This window comes from Mauremys mutica, chromosome 20, assembly GCF_020497125.1.
Source record: "Mauremys mutica isolate MM-2020 ecotype Southern chromosome 20, ASM2049712v1, whole genome shotgun sequence".
NCBI lineage: Eukaryota > Metazoa > Chordata > Testudines > Geoemydidae > Mauremys > Mauremys mutica.
Genome location: NC_059091.1, coordinates 5,866,629 through 5,886,009, shown reverse-complemented (window position 1 = coordinate 5,886,009; position 19,381 = coordinate 5,866,629). Strand labels below are relative to the sequence as shown.

The 19,381-nt window shown below is 54.0% G+C and overlaps 1 long non-coding RNA gene across 1 annotated transcript; it reads left to right on the top strand.

The window, feature by feature from the left end:
* Nucleotides 1–9,611: 9,611 nt before the first annotated feature.
* On the top strand, nt 9,612–19,104 carry LOC123353513. Its single transcript, XR_006574519.1, has 3 exons — nt 9,612–9,685; nt 16,347–16,506; nt 18,877–19,104. It is a non-coding gene; the product is annotated as an uncharacterized LOC123353513 (long non-coding RNA).
* The last annotated feature ends 277 nt before the right edge of the window (nt 19,105–19,381 follow it).

Here is a 19,381-nt window from a genome sequence, read left to right as displayed (position 1 = left end):
ATTATCCATTGTCCCCGTCCCAGCCTCCCACCCCTTGGGGTGTTTTCCCTCTCTGGGCGCTCCTGGGAGGTTAGTCACTGATGCCTGTGCCCCGAGTCTGTTTACCCACAGGTGGGTCCGGGCGGTGGGCTCTGTTTTGTACGTTCCTGGCCGAGCCGGGAACCCAGACCTCTCCCAGCGTGACTAAGGGCCGGCGGAAGTGGTGATTAAGCAGCGATATAGTTATTGCTCCATAACCGGGGAATCAAACCGATAAACATGAGTTACAAAGGTGATACTGTTTGGCGTGAGGTAGAATAGGTGAAGCAGAGGTAAAGGGAGTTCTTTCTTGCCTTCCTTCTGTCCCTGCCCCTCTTGTCTAAGCCACTGGATGAATTTACATCATTTAAATCACGAGAATTTTTTTTTTAATCTTTCAAATTGGAGCTTTATTCAGTCCTCTCAACAGTTACAAAAAACTGTTTACAGGCGTTGGGCTGGATTCTCCTGTTCCCCTCGTGTAAATCCAGAGGGACCCCATGGAGCCAGGGCTGGATGCTGAGCGCGGTGGCAATCCAGAGCAGCCCGTCGATGGCAGTAGAGTCAGGGCGGGATTCTGCTCCGGTCGGCCGGTGTGAATCCAGTCACTCCAATTCCATGCATGGAGTTGCCACTGGTGCAAATCGGGTGTGACCTCAATTTAGTTACTCCTGATTTACACCAGATGAGAGGGGAATCGGCCTCACTAAGGCCAGTGCGGTTACTCATTTACACCCATCAGCAAAAGCAGGGTCAGTCGCTTTGTCTGTGTCCCCTGGCCTACGGCAGGATAGGAGCCAGCACCCCCGGGCAAGCTTGTTTTGCCTAATTCGGAGCCTGGGTGGTTTGAACATTTGACTAGGATTTGAATGCCCGCAGGTTTCCCTCCCTACTCTGGAGCAGGGCCGCCCAGAGGGTTCAGGGGGCCCGGGGCAAAGCAATTTCGGGGGCCCCTTCTGTTGTGTATTTGGTTGTCATGGTTTTTGTTGCTATGGCAACTGAGTTAGATTATTATGGGTTAGCTCAGCCAGCTTCAGCCGGCTGAGTGAGCTCTCTCTCTCTGTAAATAAAATGGTGGTTTTGTTAGCTGTCAGCTCTCTGGCCTCAACTGATTTCTTCCTAAACCGGCTCCCCCCAAGGATATAACACCTTCCATAAAAAAAAAGTTGCAATACTATAGAATACTATATTCTCACGGGGGCCCCTGCGGGTCTTGGGGCCTGGGGCAAATTGCCCCACTTGCCCCCCCCTCTGGGCAGCCCTGCTCCGGAGTGGGGAGCCTGTCCGTAAAAGAGGGTGAGGGAACAAGGCAGTGAAAAAACAGGGTGGAAAACGGCGAGAAGGCAGGGGAGTGAAAGGACAGAGACCTGGCCTGGAAGCTCTCTGGGGCAAGGAGTTCTGGGTCTGTGTACAGCCCCTGGCCCAGTGCGGTCCTGGTTCATGAAGGGGGCTCCCAGTTTGCTTATAGGGGAAGTGTGAGCAAAGGAGCAGAGAGGGGAATTGCACTGCTAATGGATTGATTTATTGCATCCACACATGCAGGGCCCGGCTCGTGTCCCCTGAACTGAGGGCCTGCTTGCAGCCATTAAGGTCCCATGCCGGTGACGCAAAGCAGCGCGGCAAACAGCCAGATGGGAGCCCCCCCTCCCCTCTGCATGGGTCAAAGGGTCATGTAGCCCCTGCACCCCCAGCCCACCACAAGGGGCAAGGCCAGGGTGCCTTTATCCAGCAATCCCTGACTCCACTTAGGACCGTGAGCGGAATGCAATTTAGGCCTGGTCTCCCCACCTCAGTGCTGTGTGTTTAATTAACGGGGTGCAGCTTGTTGTATGGATGCTCTTAAACGAGCTTGAAACCTGGGGTGTACTGGTTTAGTGTGTGCTGGTAACCTGCAAGCTAAGCTAAACCAAGCTAGCCTCCGTTAAATTGACAGCCGAGTGTCCACACACTGGTTTGCACTAGTTTTTAAATCAATTTGAGTTAAACTGGGGCAGACTCTGTGTGTGCTGATGTGTCCTTAGAGCTGCCCCGAGGCTGCTCTGAATTACACCTGGGCCGCCAGCCTGGCCCAAGGCTCCGGGGGTGATTGTGTCCTTTACCAAAATAACTGGGGAAAAATATGAGTGTATATGACAGGGAGAGAAGAGCCTTGTGCATCTATGGCATAGTTTATCCTGACGAGCTCCGCCAGCCTCTCTGGCTCCGATTAAAATCGTTATCAGCCAGCAGCCGCTGAGCTGACCCCCAGATTCATGGTGATTGAGCAACTGAGAGCAAACCCAGCTTTTCCCGCTGGTTTCCAAAGTCTGTGGCTAAACTCCTCCGTGAGCCACAGACCAAGGCGGTGCTAGCCCGGGGGGGCCGTAAGCAGGAATATTTTTGCTCCCCAAAGCATAATAAGCGAATGAGGGGGCCCCCTTGAGCTGCTCAGGACCCGAAGCAATTGCTTTGTCTGCTTAGGCCTAGCGCTGGCTCTGCTGAGCAGACCGATACCTGTGGGTCTTGTACCAAGGTCTCAGGCAAGGCCATCAGACTCAGGATTTAGGAATCTCATAAGGGGAATGAACTCTGTTGCAAAGGACCCATTGCTGGAAATGCTCCAATCCACCCCCATGTCCCAGTGCTGGCATCTGGCCCTATTTGCACAAGGCACTCGGCTGAGCTCAGCTTGCCTGAGCGTTTGTAGAGAGGTGCATGATCCAGGACCCAGATTCTGGGCTGGATCCCACCAAAGTCAATGCAGCTCCCCATCCAGATTGCCCTCGGCTCTTGGAGATACACCCAGGAAGCCAGGCCAGCACTGTCACGGGGTCACCGGGCGATGGTCTGGAACTACTCCATACAAAGCCAGGCAGGACTCTGGGGGAGCTGCCTTCTCTCTGTGAGCAGACTGTCTCCAGGGCAAGACACTTACAGTTTCAACCTTCCTGGGTCTGACCTCGGAGCATTCAGCATCCCCCTTCTCACACCGTGTGCTTCCCACAGCGAGTCTGCCCAGGCGGGGCTCCTGGGGAAGCCAGAGGGCCCTGCACCCCAACTCTGTAGTCAGACGTGACTCTCGGCCAGCCAGTAACACAGAAGGTTTATTAGACGACAGGAACACAGTCCAAAACAGAGCTTGTAGGTACAGAAACCGGACCCCTAAGTCAGGTCCATCTTGGGGCCAGGGAGGCCAGACCCCGGGTCTGGGCCTCCTTCTCTTTCCCCAGCCAGCTCCAAACTGAAACTCTCCAGCCCTTCCTCTGGCCTTTGTCTCTTTTCGGGTCCAGGAGGTCACCTGATCTTTTTTTTCTCCAACATCTTCAATGGCATCTTTGCAGGGGAGGGACCCATGCCACCAGTTGCCAGAAGGCCATTCTCTGTGCAGACACCATCACGCTGGCTCTCTAGGGCTCTGCAACAATCACACACCCTTATCCCCCCACCTAGATACTTAAGAACTGCATAGGGGAAACTGAGGCACCCACACAGTATTCAGAGAAAACCTTAAGAACATTCCCTCTTCGTCACAAGCACCCAGAGCAAAGCTGTAACGTACGCCACACACGCTGGAAGCACGTGGCTTTTCTGCTGCCAGGTGCAGTGCTGGGCAAAATCAGCTCAGCCTCCTCCTCCCAGGAAACACTCCAGCCCAGATCTCACTCCCCAAATCTGCCCTCTTGGGTTCCCCACAACTCTGATCCCCAGAGAGGAAGTGGGTTTTCCCACAGGGCACAAACTGGTACCCAGAGAAGGTGACTGGACATACACAGAGCTGTAGATTATTATTATTATTATTATTCATGTTATAATAGCACCGTGGGGTTCCCAATCAGGCTCCAGGCCCCATGTGAGAGCCGGTCCCCGTCTCGAAGAATTTATTATCAATCTGATTCCACAAAAAGTGGGAGAGGAGGGCTCAGATCCTCAAAGGTGTTTAGGTGCCTAATTCCCATGGGAGTTAGGTGCCTAGAGAACTTTGAGGATCTGGACCAAAGCAACTTTCCTGCAGGAGGAAGTGGCAAAATGAAGCATAGAACCCAGGTGTCCTGAATGCCCAACTAGGGTTTTAGCCTCAGGACCAGCTGCTCTGAAAGCAGAGAGAGAGAGAGAAATGGCTGGAATCCTGACCTGCCTGGATCCCCTGGGGTTGGAAACGCACCTTGATCCTTGCAACACCACCACCTGCAAACTCCTACAAATGTCTGTTTCCCGTGACTTAAGTCTCAACTGCCCGGCTCCCTAAGGGTTAAACGGTCTAGGCAATCATTCCTCCTTAATCTCCGCATCCCTGTACATTCCTGAGTGGTGAGGGCAGCTGGTCTGCTAGCCAGCACCATGCCTGGTGGAATTCACCTTTCACCCTTCCTCCTCCTCCATGTCTGCTTCCTTTGCTTGGGGAGCAGCGCGAAATGTTTCTGGAAACCCGCAGGAACTCTCTCACTTACTGGAAAGTTGATCATTTGTCACTCATCTGTCACCCACCACAAGTTTCTTTGGAAACTGACCAAGAGCCTAGCAAAGGGCAAACAGCCTCTTTGTTTCGCCCAAGGATCTAGCGTTCCCTTAAATCTAGCTCGCTGCATGCAGCCCCTGTGGCCATAGGAACCGAGTGTCTCGCAGTTTAAGGTATTTATCCTCTGACCATCCCTGAAAAGCAAGGCATTGCTATTATCCCCATTTCACAGATGGGGAACTGAGGCCCAGATCTTCCTCTTGAACTCCGGGGGAGTTAGGTGCCTCAAGATCTTTGAGGCTCTGCCTCAGTCATCTGCCCAAAGCCACAGAGGAGGCCAACAGCAGAGGGAGGGATTGAACCTGGGTCTCCAAGTCCCAGACTAGCACCCTAAGAACTCCCTGTTCAGAGCTGGGAGAGGACAAAGCGCCGCAGAAGAGACTGTAGGATAATATCATGCACTGACCTACTCAGTCACCTCTGCTCCATTGCTTAGACCAGCTGGATGGTATGGTGGTAACATAACACTGCCCATTTGGCCTACATCAAGCACCATCCCCGTTTAATGTCCATCTGCCATGCTGTCCGTTGGAGGATGGACCAAAGATCTGACCAGTCTGTCCCACCAGAGCCCCACGAAGGCCGTGTCGTAGCTTTGCCATGCGCCTGTCGTTGGCTTCCTTTCCTGCGATGAACCACCCTGACCTTCTGATGGCTTGGCTTGAAGACCCCTTTCTCCCTTCACTCCCTTCCTAATGGGGAATCGTTTGCATCCTGACCCTGTTGTGGCTTTTCTTTTGCAGTGGGTGTATCCAGCCCTGGGACCCAGCCTGCAGCCTCGGGGTAGAACGAAGGAGTATTGTTTATATTACCGTAATGCCTCGGAGCCGGAGGCTGAGGACAGAGCTGTGTTTGGGGTGGCCGCATCATTTTCGAACCTGGTTTTGGGCCCTGCCCGTGCTATCGCGATAAAGAGGAGAACCGCGCAGCCTCAAACGTTGTCAATCATCCCAAAGACAGACAGCCGTGCAGAAAGTCACCGTAGAACAACATTGAGGACGCAGGCAGCCTGATTCTCCTGGTGCTTATCCCCGGAGCAAATCAGGAGCAACTCGACTGAAGTTAACAGAGATCCACCCGGGTAAAACCAGTGTCAGGTGAGAGCCCTTGTGCCGTCACTGACGCCCGTGCAAGAGAAGCGTAAAACATGACTAACGGCATCAATTTGCAGAGGGGCAGCCAAGGCGGTGGAGAATCAGACTTGTGGAATGACTTTCATGAAGCTTATCTGCCGGCTTCTCCGGCCAGCCGAGATCTTGGACCTGGTGGCGCTGAATTGGAAGGGTAGGAGGGGGACCTGGAATCTGCACCCAAACTCCCTGGATTTTAGGGCTTTGAGTATCTGACCCCGGGCTGGTGATTTTTGAGTCGCTGAGCCAGCAGCCTCCTGACTTGCTCCCCATTTTAATTTAGAGTGGTTGGGTTGATGTTCTACCTAAGCACTTGTATGGCCCATATCACCACAGCACCTTGCAGACGTGAAAGATTTCAGCATTGCATGTCACTGCGCCTTAAAAAATGATTACTTCTTAGCTGACTTGTCCAAGGCCACCTAGGAAGCCTGGAATAGCATGTAAATCTCCGGGGTCTCGTTCCTTAACCGCAAGCCCATCCTCCGGGTTATCATGCATGGGTGAACCGGCCGTTGGCGGAGGCTAGCCTCTGGCCCCTCACCTTCTGCCCGAGTCCCCGTCTCTCCTCTTCCCCTTCCGTCCCCATCCCCTGCCGGAGCCCAGTGCATCCTCACTGTGGCTGCTGATCTCCCTGCCCCAGCCCGCCCAAGTGCCCCCAACCCCAGCCCTGGGCCTTGCGAGCACTGGTCCCAGCCACCCGGAGTCCTGATTCCTTCAGCCCCACCTCCGGGCATCCGGGGCTGAACGCCTTAGAGAGTCAGATTGACCGTTCCCAGGCACCATCTGGTGGGTGGTCTTACGGAGGTTAACGTTAAGTGTCTGCCTGGCTTAGGGTGACCAGATGTCCTGATTTTTATAGGGACAGTCCTGATTTTGGGGTCTTTTTCCTATATAGGCTCCTATTACCCGCCACCCCTTGTCCTGATTTTTCACACTTGCTGTCTGGTCACCCTAGCCTGGCTTGGGCCAGGGTCTTCCAAGGTCAAACCCCACCCCCGGCGATGAGTCAATGGGCAAAATTCTGCCCTTGGTGTCACCATGTGTAACCTACTGAAATCAATGGCACTGAAGTGACTGATGCCTGGGCGAAGATAAGCCTCTTTCCTAGACCTTGGCTGCAAAGTGCTGGGTTTTGCAGGCCTCCGGCAGTAAACCGCAGCTCCACCCATTGCAAACAAAGCCCTGCTGGGAGATCTGACCCTGTCCCAAAGTACTTCAGTGAAAGCTGGCAGCATTTGAACTGCTTTGCAGAACCTGCCCTTGGCTTTAGAAAGGGGCCTGGGGCTGGCACGCGCCTTCCTGGGCTCTCTTTAGGAATAACTCCAGGGCATGAATAGTGGAGCCGAGACCCACTGAACCAGAACCCTGAAGCAGGTGAACGGAGCCACCGATAAACCCCGGGCCACCCGTAGACTTGGCTGCACTTGCAAGGAAGAGGCCCACAGGGCTTATTAGCTGTCGTCCTAGCAACCGGGGTGGGGCTGCAGATGTGTATGATAAGGAAAGGAAGTGGCTTGGCTCCCCTGGAGCTTTTATGGCTGGTTCTTAGGGTGCCGATCTTTCCAGGATTCAAGTGCTGGCTGTCAAATTCTCCACTCCCTGCACAGTGGCATCCGGCCTGCCGTAGCCCAGGCAGGACAGCATGAGCCATGCGGGTTAGACAGGCCGAGAGAGGTGTAGGGTTGGAAAGATTCGATTTTTAGCTGGAAATGTTGGTCAACATCTATTTCCATTGATAATGATCGAAATTCACAGCTAGGGAGTGAGAGCCATGCCGCCTGAGCAGGAGCCCTGCCAGCTTTTTTGGCGCCCAAGGCAGCGGAAGGTCCCGCCCCCGAAATGGCACCCCTGACAGAGGTGGCGGAAGGTCCCGCCCCCGAAATGGCACCCCTGACAGAGACGGTGGAAGGTCCCGCCCCCAAAATGCCGCCGCCTGGGGTGGCCGAAGATCCGGCCGCTGCGGTCGCTGGCCCCCAAATGTTAGCGCCTGGGTTGTGCCGGCCCGCGCCTGAGCGCTCAGAGTGTTGGCTTGAAGGCTATTTACCTTGTCTAGTTTGACATGGGCTGTTGACATTTTGTGTTTTAACGGTTATAAAGCTTTAACGGTTCGAATCTGATCACCTGCTGCCGTTAAATAATGATTGTCAGCCCCCGCCCCTGTTGTCTGACCGCCTCCCCCTGCCTAATTTCCGGCCATGGTGAAAATTGAAATTGACAAAAATGAGGGGGGGGGTGTGATGCTTAAAACCCATAATTTTGTGCAGCTGTGAACAAGTAAATCGATAAACATTAAAAAATGCTTCAAAATTAACATAGGTGTTATCTGTTTAAATTACATATATTTACAAAAAATCGAATGCTGCCAAGCCTGAGTAGAAGTATTGAGTTTCCTGGATAGCTGGATTAGATCCATGGGGCAGATGTGTAGGAATGGCTAGATAGATGGTTATAAATGAGGCTAGACAGAAGATGTGTAGGGATGGATATGAATGGGGATAGATCTATGCGGGGACAGACAGACAGACAGACAGATGGGTGTGAATGGGGCTAGCCAGATGAAAAGCCCTTTAACACAGCATGAGTCCCACTCTAAGGACCTGAAATGCGAGTTCCTTTTCTCCTTTCTCTTTTATGACACTGGATTCCTCTGTGAAATGGGGATGGGAACATGGCCTAGTGGGTAGCGCACTGCACTAGAATTCAGGACAGCCGGGTTCTGTTGCTGGGCTCTGCCACGGACTTGCTGTGTGACTTCAGGCAAATCACTTATGCTCTCTGTGCCCGGCAGAGAGCATAGAGTGGTCCATTTGACCCTGGTCTTGCTGCTGGCGAAGTTGCCAGTGACAGCATGGTTGGCCCGTCATGTGGGCCATGGCCTAAGATCTGCAGCCAATGGGCAGCACGCCTTGCTTTTTAAAAGAGACTGGGGAGGAGTTGTTTTGACCTAGTTGTATTGATTAGCCCTTAAAGCAGAGGTCCCCAAACTGTGGGGTGCATCTCTCTAGGGGGGCACGGCAGGCTTGGGCTATCCTCCACAGGGGTGCGGGGAGGGAGTGCCACCCAGTCCTGCCCCACTCCCAGCTCTGCTCTGGCCCCACCCCTAGTGGTGACCTCAGCTCCATCCCTGTTTGCACCCAGCCAGGGGGGCCTGGCTGTCGGCCCCCACCACGGCTCGGTTCCTGCCCTTGTTCCCGGCCCTGGCCGCAGCTAGGGTGAAAAATCGGGACACGGGGTGGGAGGTAATAGGACCCTATATAAGAAAAAAGACCCCAAAATCGGGACTGTCCCTATAAAATCAGGACATCTGGTCACCCTAGCCACAGCCCCAGCTGCGGTCCCAGCCTCGGCCCCCTTACACCTGTCCGCGTTCCCCTCCCCGGAGCCACGGCCCCGCTCCTGGCCCTGCGGGACGTGGACAGGGGCAAGCGGGGCGCAACCCTCCAAAGTGTGGGGCCACTGCCTTAAAGGGTTCCCTGGGTCAAGTGGAAGCAGCAAAGAATCCTGTGGCACCTTATAGACTAACAGACGTTTTGCAGCATGAGCTTTGCTGCAAAACGTCTGTTAGTCTATAAGGTGCCACAGGATTCTTTGCTGCTTCTACAGAACCAGACTAACACGGCTACCCCTCTGATACTGGGTCAAGTGGTGGATCTGTGTGGAGGGAGTCAGTGCGTCTCGCGGGATCAGAACCTTTTCTAGCCACGGCCTGAATCTCAACATCTGGGTCCAGATTTCTGATATCCCGGAGCCCTAGGGCATCCCAATCGATTCCTCACTGGTGAGCCAGGTCCGTCTAAGGGCGCCTCTGAGCAGGGGCTGAGCACTGACCTGCCCCCCTCTTGAGAACCGAGCAGCCCGTTAACCCCCCCGGGGCACTTTTGGCTGGGGAAGTGTTGCTCCTCTGAGTCTGGCCAGACTCCAGCTCTGGCTGTTCATTACATTCTTGCAACACTGTTGCTGTGCACCGTTAAAGAGCGGCCACGGGTCGACCCCAGAGGAGGCCGCACTTCGGCGCTGGGCAAAGTGATTCCAATATGCGGTAGGTAACGTGTGCTGTTAGCTATAGCATGGCGAGGCCATGGACTGGGACACCTGGGTTCTATTCCCGGCTCTGCTGGGTGTCCACGGCGAGTCCCTTCCCCTGTGCCTCAGTTTCCCCATCTAGGGACAACAATACCCACTGCCATTGCTTTGGGCTCTGTGGATGAGAAAGGCTAGGGGTTATTAATAAAGTGCTTTGGGATCTGTGAGGGTGGGAGGTGTCAGGCCAGCCATATCCCTCCACGCATGCTGCTATTTGCTCAGCATTGCAAGCCATGGAGAGGGACCGGGAGAGAATCTGCAAGGCCCTGCAAGCTCCGCCGGCTGCACACACCTGCCCAGCTAGCCTAGGGTAACTCCCCTTTGTGTCTGTAATTCCAAACCCCTGTGCTCTTTGTTTCACCAACAAACTGAACAGCGCCATAAAAGGGCATGGGGACCCGTCGGACCGGTCCCACCCAGTTCTAGGTGCACCGTGCCTGGCCAGGCTCCAAGCCCCACTCCCTCTGCAGTATCTCAGCAGGAGCGAAATATTTGTCTGAGCGGCAAATTCTTTCCTGATAAGAAAGGAAGGGATGGGGATGGGGTGGGAGGGGATCCCCACAGCAAACCTCTTCCTCTGCCTTCCATGAGACATGAAGTGGAGGGGAAGGAGGGAAGCAGGCAGGGCTTTTTCCTGGGGGGGGGTTCAGGCTGCAGTGGGGGCTGCGGAGATTTCTCAGTAAGAGGGATCTGGGATTCTTTAGAGCCATTGTCTGCACGGTGCAGGGCATGACAGAGGGGCTCCCCTGGTGCTGCAGGGCATGACAGAGGGGTCCCCCACTGACACTGCAATGAATGACAGAGGGCTCCCCCAGCCCCTGGTTCTGCAGGGCATGACAGAGGGGTCCCCCAGCCCCTGGTTCTGCAGGGCATGACAGAGGGCTCCCCCACTGACACTGCAATGAATGACAGAGGGGTCCCCCAGCCCCTGGTTCTGCAGGGCATGACAGAGGGCTCCCCCACTGACACTGCAATGAATGACAGAGGGGTCCCCCAGCCCCTGGTTCTGCAGGGCACGACAGAGGGGTCCCCCATTGACACTGCAGGGCATGACAGAGGGGTCCCCCACTGACACTGCAATGAATGACAGAGGGCTCCCCCAGCCCCTGGTTCTGCAGGGCATGACAGAGGGGTCCCCCAACCACTGCCAAAGGCACCTCTTTCCTATAGATCCTCAACGCTTGGAGCCCCCCACCCCCCTTCCCAAATCCTCAGCGCTGTGTAATTCTCCTCCTCCTGCTGCTGCTTTCCTACCCAGTGACCTGCAGCAGGTCCTGTCGGGATAGACCTCTATGTACATGGCTGTGCATGCAGGGCCGGGTGCTCCAGAGTGCCCTGCACCCAGCAGCTGCCATTGAGAACAATGGAGACTCCCCACCCCCCACGCTGCCCCCCCCCACCCCGGTTGTTCTCAGTCTGTCTGTTATCAGGCCTGTCTGGCCATCCAGCCCTCTCTGTTCATCCACCCATCCCCGCCTTGCAATAACAATCTCCTAAAGCAGGTCTTTATCCCCCACTTATTACAGGGTCAGTCCCCTCCCCGCCCCCCAGGCCGCCCAAATCCACTGCAATATTCAAGCAACGCCCATGGGTTTTATCCTCTGGCCCTGTGGTTTGAGGCTCCGGTTGGGGAGGTGCTTTGGGGCTGGAGCAGACATGGATGGTGCTGATCCCATGGTGTTATAATTATGTTGTCCTAGCCTGAGGCTACTAGGGAGAATCCCTGGACAAGGAGGTCTCTGGATAATCTAATCCGCAGAGGTCCCCACACCCCGATCTGGGACTCCCATGCGAATGAACAGCCGGCTCTAAAGGCCCTGGGGTGTGGCAACCGCCCTGCTGAACAGAGGCTGTGAAATGCCTGGCATAGCTGCTGGGGAGCCAAGCTTCCCTTGCGTGCTTTGATGCTGAGGGCAAACAGGGCTCGGACCTTAAGGGTACGTCTACACTGCAGCAGGGCCGCCCGGGGCGGGGCAAGTGGGGCAATTTGCCCCAGGCCCCGGGCCCCGCAGGGGCCCCCACAAGAGTTTTTCGGGTCCCCTGGAGCGGGGTCCTTCACTCACTCTGGGGACCCCGGAAAACTCTTGTGGGGATCGGGCCCCCGGAGCCTCTTCCGCTCTGGGTCTTTGGCGGCGGAGGGGATCCTTCCGCTCCGGGACCCGCCGCCAAAGTGCCCCGAAGACCCGCGGCGGGGGGGTCCTTCCACCCCGGGACCTGCCACTGAAGTGCCCTGAAGACCCGCGGCGGGGAGTCCTTCCGCCCCGGGACCCGCCGCTGAAGTGCCCCAAAGACCCGCAGTGGGGAGTCCTTCTGCCCCGGGACCCGCTGCCGAAGTGCCGGGTCTCTGGCGTCAATTCAGCGGCCCCCTGAATCCTCTGGGCGGCCCTGCACTGCAGTAAAAGACTCGCAGCACAGCTGGCCCAGTCAGCTGACTGGGACTCAGGCTGTGGGGCTAAAATATGCAGTGTAAATGGTCCGGTTCGGGCTGGAGCCTGGGATCTGAGACCCCATGAGGAGGGAGGGTCTCAGAGCTCAGGTTCCAGCCCAAGCCTACATTGCGGTTTTTAGCTGGGCAGCCTGAGCCCTGCAACCCCGAGTCAGTTGAGCAGGGCTCTGAGATGTGGCGCTGCAGGCTTTTTAATACAGTACCCGTAGATTCTTCCTTAGCTTGTAGCCACAGATTTGTCCAGTGATGATAGCAGACGCCCCCAACCCTGTGTGCGCTGAAAGCCGAGCTGGGAGTGGCCACGTGCTGGACTGGGAATCAGGACTGGTTCTAGGAGCCCATTATTGGGGGGTGTATTGGGGGGCCAATGGGTAATTTCAGGGCCCCCTGGATGTCACTATTTTAAAAACAATCTTCCAGGAGCCTGGGTGCTTGTTAGGCCCCTGGAAAATCTGGGATTTTTAGAGTTGAAAAAAAGTAAAATTTGGCTACTGGGTCAGTACTTTGCTGTGATTTGTAATTTATATAACAGATGAAGATTCTCCAATCGGTGGCTGTTCCACTGCTTAACGTCTGACGACGTTGTACATATTTTGGCCTTTCTGACAATAATTTGGGGCCCCTTGAAGATTGATTTGGGGGTGCAAATGTCCCCTTTGCCTCCCTGGTAATGCTGGGCCAGCTGAGGATAAAAGCCAGGAAACCTCATTCTAACATAACTTGAGTGTCTATTGCTTGCATGTAGCAGTGGCTTTGGGGGGCATAGGAGGAGGGGTGGGAGAACTGAGCCTATAACATGTGCGGCATAAAGATTTCCCTTTGGAGACCTTTATTACATGGCAAAGATAGATTAGATAGATGAGTATGGGGATGGATAGGCGTGGATGGTTACATAGATAAATGTGTACGGGGATGGATGTATCTGAGGATGGATGAACATAAGAACAGCCAGACTGGGTCAGACCAAAGGTCCATCTAGCCCAGTATCCTGTCTTCCGACAGTGGCCAATGCCAGGTGCCCCAGAGGGAATGAACAGAACAGGGAATCATCAAGTGATCCATCCCCTGTCTCCCATTCCCCGCTTCTGGCAAACAGACTAGGGAAACCTCAGGGCATTGTTTTGCATCCCTGCCCATCCTGGCTAATAGCCATTGGTGGATCTATCCTCTATGAATGTATCAAGTTCTTTTTTTGAACCCTGTTATAGTCTTGGCCTTCACAACATCCTCTGGCAAATGTGTTACAGGGATGGATGGATAGATTAGATTAGATTTATATATGGGGATCCACAGATGGATCTGTATGGGGATGGATAGATAGATATGGAGTGGATGGATGGATGGATAGATGTGCATGGACATAGATAGACAGATTAGATAGATGTGTATGGGGAGGGATAGATCGATGTATCTGAGGATGGATAGATAGATGGATGTATATGGGGATAGGTAGACAGATGAGTCTCCTCCAGTAGAATCCAGTGACTTGGTCACAGTCACCAGCTGTTCTCTCCAGCTTGACTTTCCATGTGTAATTTCTGAGAAGATCATTTCCTGGCAGACCATCAAAGGCAGATGCCTCAATTGCTGCCACTTAGAAGAAAGGGAAAAAGCCCTGCCTGAGGGTGCCTCACCTTCACTCTCCTAGACCGGCACAGTCGCTCCCTTTAATGAGGATCCTGCCTCATTATCCTTCCACTATCTAGGCTCTAATCCTGGTGCTCGCCAGCTGCCAAGAACGTTCCAACCTGCTGAGCGCAATCATCCTCGTTAACAAGCGGGGAGCCACAGGTGCAGAGGCCCCGCCCCAGGCTTAGTAAAATCCATTGCTAGGTTCTGCATGTGTGTGTGTGGTGGGGGAGGTTACCTTCTATAGGAGCATCAGGCAGTATACGGGAGCCAGTGGACCAATGATCATAACAAGTGCTATGGGCCAGTTTTGATCCTAAGCTACACTCCATGCAGGCTAATGGGTCTGGGTTGGGGTGGAAGGCTGGGAAGAATAAGAACATAAGAATGGCCATACTGGGTCAGACCAAAGGTCCATCTAGCCCAGTATCCTGTCTTCTGACAGTGGCCAATGCCAGGTGCCCCAGAGGGAATGAACAGAACAGGGAATCATCAAGTGATCCATTCCCTGGTGCCCTTTTCCAGCTCTTGGCAAACAGAGGCTCGGGACACCATCCCTGCCCATCCTGGCTAATAGCCATTGATGGACCTATCCTCCATGAACTTATCTAGTTCTTTTTTTAACCCTGTTATAGTCTTGGCCTTCACAACATCCTCTGGCAAGGAGTGCCACAGGCTGACCGTGGGCCCAGGTTGAATGCGAGCCCATGTCCCTTTTTAAAGGATGGGTAAATCAGTTGCTGATTTATGGAGGCTTCTTGGATCTACTGATCTAGACCCAAGACTGGGAATGGATCCAGCAGATGGGTCCATAGATCTAAGGGGCACATGTCAGGCACTCCTCAAATCTGGCAGCTCACACCCCTCCCCTGCAGTGGGCACAGCCCCCGATCCTGGATACACGGACCTGAGGATCTTACACCAGGCCATCGGTCAAAGCTTGAATGATCTAAGTGGGCAAATGCTCTGCCCTTTCCTTGAGCCCATTTTCCCAGGTAAATCTCCCGATGAGCCACTAATCCCATCCGCATCTGTGAGCCAGAGGCAGGTCCTGCTCACTCATCAGAACTCAGGAACTCACCCCACCCACTCCTCCAAGGGTGCATGTGCTTAGGATGGGGGTTGGAGAAGGATCTCCAAAATCCAAGGGGGCGGAGGGGAAGGTTGGGGAACAGAGGGAATTGCCAGACCCAAGGTCCATCTAGTTCAGTATCCTGTCTCCAATAATGGTTAGCACCAGATGCCTCAGAGGAAGGAGCAGGAAACCTGCAATAGGCAGGTGTAGGATTACCTGTCCTCCTCACAGAATTCTCATCCTCATTCGTAATGGTTAGAGCTCAACTTAGATCTTGAAGCACAAGATGTAATATCCCTTCCAAACACTCTTCTTTGATACTTGGCTGTTCTCTGTCTCCTCCTCCCTGGCTGGATAGATCACAGAGGGCTTTGGGCACTCTCCCCAGTGGACACCACCTCTTCCAGAGAAGGGCATATTTTTCCCATTGAGGACAATTCCCATTACGAGATGATAGAACTTTCTCAGCATGACTCCTCCATCTTCTCCGTGGTCTCTATGGTTGAATGGCCACCATGCAAATGTCCCTCCAGGAGAGGCTTAGCTGCTCTGTTTTAGATTCATAGAATATTAGGGTTGGAAGAGACCTTAGGAGGTCATCTAGTCCAACCCTCTGCTCAAAGCAGGACCAACACCCACTAAATCATCCCAGCCAGGGCTTTGTCAAGCTGGGCCTTAAAAACCTCTAAGGATGGAGGTTGGGTCTTCTGTTGTCATCACAGGCACTGGCTTCCTCCTTTTCCTGGGGGTACTCAACCCCCACTCAGCCCCAGGTCATGCCCCCACTCCATCCCTTCCCTCAAGCCCCCGTCTCGTCCTGCCTTTTCCCACCCCTGCTCTGCCCCAGACCCCACCCCCACCCCACCCCTTCCCCCATGGCCCCACGTCCGCCCGACCTCTTCCCGCCCACACCCCACCTCTTCCCACCCAGTTTGACATCCTTCCCCTAGCGGGCCCAGTCCCTGCTCCTCCTTCCCGCCAGCGGAACAGCTGATTGCGACAGGCGGGAGGCGCTGAGGGGGAAGAGTTGATTGGTGAGGCTGCCAGCAGGCGGGAGGTGCTGGGCGGGGGGAACTGGCAGCCGATGGGTGCTAAGCATCCACTAATTTTGGAGCACCCATGGAGTCGCTGCCTCTGGTTGTCATGCGAACTCAGTGATACTCCGACTGAGGTTCTCTTTAATGTGTCTACTGCATCTCTTTGCAGCAGATGCTACTAGAGCATGGTGGGGTTGAATTATTAACCAGTCGAAGTCATTTGACTGTCATACTGTTTAAATATGAATATATAGCACCTACAGTGAATGAAACAATGAATTCACATTCCTGTGGCGCTTTCGGATAATGTTGATCGATAATTGGAGGTGTGAGTATTGCTGGGCCAACTACATGCCCTGCTCACTGGAGCTGTTGGGATTTCACGATGTTTACAATTAACTAGATACTCTTGTAATCTATTTATTACTAGTGCCTGCAATCTCAGAGACTTCAAGCCCAGAAGGGACCAGTCATGATCCTCTACTCTGACCTCCTGCACATCACTGGCCACAGAACCTCGCCCACCTTCTCCTGTGGTGGGCCCAGCACCTCTGGCTGAGTTACTGCAGTCCTCAAAGCTTGATTTAAAGGTGTCACGTTACAGAGAATCCACCGTTTACCCTAGTTCAAACTAGGGTGGCCTGGAGTCTCCAGGAATTAATTAAAGATGATGGCATGTGATGAACCCTCCAGGAAAACATCCAACTCCAAAACTGGCAACCCTAGTTCAAACCAGGGGCACTGGAACAGGGGGAGCCGGGGGGCCATGGCCCTCCCACTTTTTAACCAGCTGAAAGGATGAGCAATGGGGAGGAGGGGGCGAGGTCTCGGGGGGGAAAGGGGTGGCGTGGGGGGGCCTTGGGGGAAGGGTCGGTGTGAGGGCGAGGCCTTGGGGGTGGGACCTTGGGGGAAGGGTCGGTATGGGGATGGGACTTTGGAGGGAAGGGGAGGTGCAGGTGTTCGGGGGAGGGGGCAGCACAGGGGGGTGGGGCCACTGTGAGGGCGCCGGTGGCCCCCCGACTTTTAGAGACCATCTGCCTCTTCTGGTTCAAACCAGCAAGTGACACATGCCCCATGCTGCGAGGAAAGTGAAACCACACTCCCCCCCGCAGCCCCCAGGGTGACCAGACAGCAAGTGTGAAAAATCAGGACAGTGGGTGGGGTGTAATAGGAGCCTATACAAGAAAAAGACCCAAAAATAGGGACTGTCCCTATAAAATTGGGACATCTGGTCACCCTCCCCCCCCCCCTAATCAGTTCTGAGGAAAAATTCCTTCCCACCCCCAACTGTGGCAATCACTTAGACCAGGCCTGCACAACTCGTAAAGTGGTGAGGGCCATATTACTCCAAAGAAAACAGCTGAGGGCCGACCACCCCCCGGCCCTGCCGACCCCCCGCCAGTGCCACCAAGTGTCCCGAAACACAACCTCCCCCCAGCACCACCCGCCCCGCGGAAACAAACCCTCCTTCCCCAGTGCTGCCCCACTGAAACAGCACTATTGAACCTTGGTAATATAAACGGGCCCCTAAGATAGTATAATTAAGGTAAAAGAAAAATGTCTTTTTGCTAGAAGTAGAATAAGATCTTCCCCCCACTTTGTAATCAGTTGCCCTGCTGAATGAAGGAGGTGTGACTGAGGAAGGTGTGGAAGGCAGCAACCCTTGGAGAGGGGATGGGAGCCAGACCAGATCAGTAGAAGAGGTCAGCCCTCCTCAGCCCCCCACCCTCCCGGCTCGCCTCCTCATCCCCTGCCACTGCCAACCCGCCTCTTCAGCCCCCCTCCGTCACCTGTCATTTGCCTACTCACGCCCCACGGGCCGCACAGTGAGCCCCTGTTGTGCAGGCCTGACTTAGACCCTGAGCATGTGGGCAAGACCCAGTCTGCCGCCACCCCTTGCATTTTACATGTGTTGGGATGAATTTGCTCGACTTCGTGGGCATAAACCAGCCAGCATGTTGGAAAATGCCATCCCTTATCAGCATGTTGGAAAATGCCACGGCTTATCAGTCCTGGCTACGGCCGGTGGGGATTTTTCCAATGAAATGTTTTTTTTTTCATTGGAAAATGCAGATTAGTCAACCCTAAAACTTGGAGTGGGAAAAGGTGGGTTTTGAGGAATTTCTCAACCTGGAAAATTTTTGAAGAAAAAAAGGTTTGAAATGTTCTGCTTTGGCATTTTCCAAACCAAGAATTCCGCTTTGGAATGACTTGTCGTTTTGCAATGTAAGATAACGAGAGGAATTTTGCAAGCCAAAAGCGTGGCTCGGATGAATGGAAAAGCTTTGAGAATTTTGAACAGGTTCAGTTGACCCAAACCAATTATTATTTTTTTTCCGGATTTTTTGGTTCATGAAAATTCTCAGTATTTTGACTTTTTTCTCCTGAATTTGAGACGAGAATTTTTTTTAAAATCTCATAAATTCTGATGAAAACTTTCCCCCACCCCGCTCTAGTCCTGACCTGCAGCCCCTATGTCATTCCAGCCCAGGATCCCCCAGATCTGCCAGTAACCCCCAAGGCTGGCCTGAAGCACCTCTGCCAGGCCAGCCATGCATAAGAGCTTACACAAGTCTGGAAGTGCACGTCTATCCTGCCTTGTCTGCTATGCATGTTGTGTCCCTGTGTGGATATTTTTGCCGCTTGTGACAGTTCACCGCTGTTGCAACCACTGGGGGAGATTTACCCCCTCAGAGCACGTCTATGTGACGTGGTGCTTCCAACAGCATCTGCACTACAGAGTATCGTCTATGCTGGTACTCCCAGTACTGCATTTACTGGTGAAGTTGTGGTGATGGGAGGAGCGTAGCATCAATTCCCTGTTGCGCAGAAGCCCTGAACCTCATGTGAAAAAGGACCTAGGACCTCAGGTACCTGCCGTTGCAAAACACCTTATTGTCTCTCTCTCCTCTGCTTTTTTCTTTTCCTTTTGTTTTCTGGGCACCTGCTGATGAAACAAGCCTCAGCTCATGTGTCTTTGGTGGCTTCCCTAATGATGCGCAAGGTTCTGGTGGAGTAAACCCGGAATAACTCCAGCCAAGCCACACAACGGTGGTGCTAGCCCATTGGGGGCCCTAAGCGGTAATCGGTTTTTTGCTCCTCCCAACACATAATAGAAAACGAATAGGAGGCCCCATGGAGCTGCTTGGGGCCGTAACTTATGCCTCGTGCCATCTCTGGGTTCACCCCAGTATCACTGAGACCAGAAGCTGGCCGGATAGTTGCATTTCCTGCTCTCTCTGGGTGGACCTTGGGCCAGTTCATGAGGCTGCTGCCCCCCTCTGGTATTTTTTCCAGGTGCTTCTCCAAACACAACAATGAGGGGACGCAAAGAACCGGTCTCAACGCTTCTTGGAGCTGGGCCGGTGCATTTGAGTGCCCCTCTCTGGCTTTGAAAGAGTTAACTAGGTGCGGCAAGGTGGAGGGAGCAGGTGTTGGCCTGGCTCTGTGGTAGCCCCGCCCCCT